Consider the following 4,321-nt stretch of genomic DNA (forward strand, 5'->3'; position numbering starts at 1 on the left):
GCAAGGGTATGATATCATATAAAGGTTGTCTTTGTATACCAGCATAATCACCTTCTCCAAAAAGTTAATCTTGGGAAATTTCCATACCTCTAGCCATACTCCATTGTTCAATGGTCTTAGCCTCTTGGGAAATTTCCATACCTCTAGCACTGCTCCATTGTTCAATGGTCTTAGCCTCATCTTTCCACCAGGTCCTCCATTGTAATTGAGGGTCAGCCTCTAAGACTGCTGTAACAAAATCTTCCCAGACTTGAGGATAATTCTATTACAAGTTGACCACAAGTTTAACATCTACTTCACAAAAGATGAGTAGGTGCCATATGTGATTATTGCTTCTTTGAATCTCGTCAGATCTAACATTTGCACAGGAGTACAGTCAGCTCTTACACAGCATTGAGGATATCTATCACTGGGTAGTTCCTTAAGGTTACATGATAGATTAAGGATGGCTGTTTGAAAGCCTTATGCTCTTTCTCTGTAACTTTATAATGCAATGTTGAGATTGGTTCTCCTTTAAATTCTTCTGTCGGGGTGTGAATAGCTCTATGATCTGCTTTAACAGGTTTTTCTAAAACTTTTACCTTGGCACTCATATTAACCAACTTTTTAAATGATAAAACAGAAATGATCAAACAAATAATATTTATAATTGACATTATGTAAATCCCATTAACATTAATTATCCTCTCATTTAATTGTTCCATTTTCAGACCATTTTAATATATAGTCAGAGACCAAATGCCTTCCATTGTAAAAATGTTTCCTATTTTTTAATGTGGAAAATTTTTTTTTCTTTTACTAATTCTTCCCTTTAAGAAATCCTAATTGACTCACCAAATCTGCTGACAATGATGATTCAGCTGAGAGTGTGGCGGCAGCCCAAGGACAGGGCCCAAAGAAAGCCAAAGGGAAGAAACTAGAGAGCCAACTGTTTGTATGGGGAAGATGTGAAAAAGCAGCTAATTCTAGTGTGTTTGGAGCCTGGCCCTGGGGGGGGGTTGCTACAGAAAGGCTGCAACAGAAAATTAGCCATCAGGGTAGGGACTCTCAGCCCAGGCAGGGTGGAGATTACAGCTATGTGTAGCTCAGTCCTGTGTCTGTGGCTTTTTCATGAATTCATGCCCCAAAAGTTGGGTGCCAGATATTGCTTGAGTTTTAAAAGGTCTTGTAATAAAAATTTGGAGCCAGATATTGGGGTAAATGCTGAAAGATCAGAGAGACAAAAGAACAAGCCACTGCCATGTCAGATATTGGGGTAAATGCTGAAAGATCAGAGAGACAAAAGAACAAGCCACTGCCATGTCTTACCTCTAGGATGACACAGCCTGAAAAGCTTCTGCTGGAAGGGCTCCAGCTGAAAAGGGCTTTAGTCCTCACGCCTTATATACCTTTCTCCACCCAGCCATTGCTTCCTGGGATTAAAGGCATGTGTGCTTTCCTGTACTGGAATTAAAGGTGTGTGCCACCACTGCCTGGCCTCTATGTTTTAGTGGCTTGTTCTGTCCTCTGGTCTTTGGGTAAATTTTATTAGGATACACAATATATCACCACAAAGCCTACCTATAGATTTGTAAAATCTTTAGTGATAGTCATCTAGGGGATGAATGACGATGGTCTCCATCCCATCTAGACCATCAGAAAATAGCAGGAATGATAATCTCCTCTTGGAGAAATTCTGTGTATAACACAAAAATGTATCAATCACAAAAGATTTGATATTGTTTTTTTTCCAAATATATGCACTAATAATGATATTTCCTTAAAAAATTCTGGGTACCATGGTACATACTCATAATCTCAAGCCTCAAGAAGCTGAGACAAGAGGACCCCAAGGCCTAGGTCAGCATGCCCATACACCAAGACCCTGTCAAACAAACAAACAAAAACCAGAACAAAACAAATAAACACACTGTAAAACAAAAGGAAAAGAGAAAGTGAGAGGAATGTTATTTGATGTGATTATTTCTCAGTGGTAAGGTTATGAAGAAATTTTATTTTCTTTTTTGTCTGTATTTTAAGTATATATATATATATATATATATATATATATATATATATATATATATCACTGTATTCTTTTTATAATTCCAGGAATAAGAAAATACTTTGGGCTGGAGAATGGCTCAGTGGTTAAGAGCATTGCCTGCTCTTCCAGAGGACCTGGATTCAATTCCCAACACCCACATGACAGCTCACAACTGTCTGTAACTCCAGTTCCAAGGGACCTGACACCAATGGCAAAACACCAATGCACATAAAATAAAGTTTAAAAAAAATCTTATTCTCATGTAAGGAAAGAACTTTGTTTTGCAATACAAAACAATTAATTATAAAAAACAGGACTTTCAAACTTATCCATGGTTGGTTGGCACAGTCTCCATTACAATGGTGCCTCTCCTGTTCTAGCTGCAGTTTCCCTTTGTTCCCTTCCTGCCAGGTCCCAGAGTTTGCCTGCCATATCTCTACTCATCCAAGCAAGAATGAATTCATCCTGCCCTGTCATTACTGCCCAGTATGCCAGAGCTTCTTCCAGTGCTGATACTGAAGGAACAGGCCAGAATTAAAGCCTCAGACAGCAACATGGGAAGAAGTGGTGGGTCAAATTACTGTAGACATGACGTATGGTGGCACAAGAGGCACGAAAGAACTTGTATAGGAAACATCAGTTCTTGATCCTGATGAGGGAATCTGTTTCAGAGGTCATAGTATCCCTGAATGCCAGAAACTGATGCCTAAGGTTAAGGGTGGGGAAGAATCCCTATTTGAAGGCTTATTTTGGCTGCTGGTAACTGCCAACAGCAGAACAGGTATCTTGGCTCTCACAAGAATGGGCAATAAAAAGCAGCTCTGCCTTCTCATGTGGTCACCATGCTGGACAATCTGCACCCCATGTCTCAGCTCAGTGCAGCCATCATAGCCCTCAACAGTGAAAGTGACTTTGCCCAGGCATATGCAGAAGGAATCAACTGAATGAAGGTGGGAGTTGATTTATAAATACTGTATGGACCCAACTGCACAGCTACCATGTGCTGCAGCAAAGATCTACTGGAATCTTTACCAGGAAGGCAGTAGCACTGGGACCACTGACTCTAAACTGAATTGATCCCACATTTTTACTAACATGTTAGGCTATACTGATGTTCAGTTCACCAAGCTTATGTGTTTGTACCTCATCATCCACAGTGACCATGAGGGTGGTAACAAGTGCGGATAGTGCCCTTTCAGACCCTTACCTTTCCTTTGCAGCAGCTATGAATGGGCTTCTATATAGACTAGCAAATCAGGAAGTGCTGCTCTGGCTAACACAGCTACAGAAGGAGTTGACAAAGATGTGTCCATGAGAAGTTACAAGACTACATCTGGAATATATCAACTCAGGATGGGTTGTCCCAGGATATGGTCATACAGTACTAAGGAAGACTGATCCACGATATCCCTGTCTGAGAGAGGTTGTTCTGAAACACCTGCCTGTGTTAAAACTGGTTGTCCAGCTGTCCAAGATTGTGCCCAATGTCCTCTTAAAGCAAGGGAAGGCCAAGAATCCTTGGCCCAACATAGATGCTCACAGTGGGGTGTTGCTCCTGTACTATGGCATGATGGAGATGATGTTACACAGTCCCGTTCAGAGTGTCGAGAGCACTGGGTGTGCTGGCACACTCAATCTGGAGCAGAGCTCTAGGCTTCCCTCTACAAAGGCCCAAGTCCATGAGCACAGATGGTCTGATGAAGTTTGTAGACTCTAGTCAGGGTACAATGGGAGATTTGGGGAAACTATAAAAAATGTGGAGGCTTAAAAGTAAAGTATAATTTTGTCTCAGGGGCCTTTAAAATTTAAGATTACACTGTAGCTGAGGCGCTGAAAATACATTTGAAATTAAAATATAAATTCAGTAAGATGAAAAGCGACCCCGTCTTTGTTCAGCAGCTCACTTCCCCTACCTGATGTGTTGCTTACCAACTGTAGGACGACCAGGACTAATGCATGTGGTCAAGTTAGATCTGGCTACCCACCATCTCCAGAGAGTATGGCTCCTCTTCTTTAGGTCAAAACAGAAAAGCTCAGTTATTCTGAGAAGCTTTTGCTTCTACTCCACGAGCCTTCTAAACCACAGAGGCCAGGGCCAGGCCCAGGTCCCTGTTGTTTCCATAGGAATCATGTTGGATTTCAGCTGTGTCAAACCCTCATGCCCTTCCTGTGTGCACAAGCACCTGTAGCAAAATCTACTATTTACCTGGAAATGCTTTAGCAAATTTTTATGTTATCAGGTGACCATAAATAGCATGGTATTTATTGTGACAGGTACCCAGCATTTGATTCTCA

The 4,321-nt window shown here is 41.2% G+C and overlaps 1 pseudogene; it reads left to right on the plus strand.

The window, feature by feature from the left end:
• Positions 1 to 2,235: 2,235 nt before the first annotated feature.
• LOC114702981 lies at positions 2,236 to 3,777 on the plus strand (annotated as a pseudogene).
• Positions 3,778 to 4,321: the final 544 nt, after the last annotated feature.

Source organism: Peromyscus leucopus, chromosome 4, assembly GCF_004664715.2.
Source record: "Peromyscus leucopus breed LL Stock chromosome 4, UCI_PerLeu_2.1, whole genome shotgun sequence".
NCBI classification, from domain to species: domain Eukaryota; kingdom Metazoa; phylum Chordata; class Mammalia; order Rodentia; family Cricetidae; genus Peromyscus; species Peromyscus leucopus.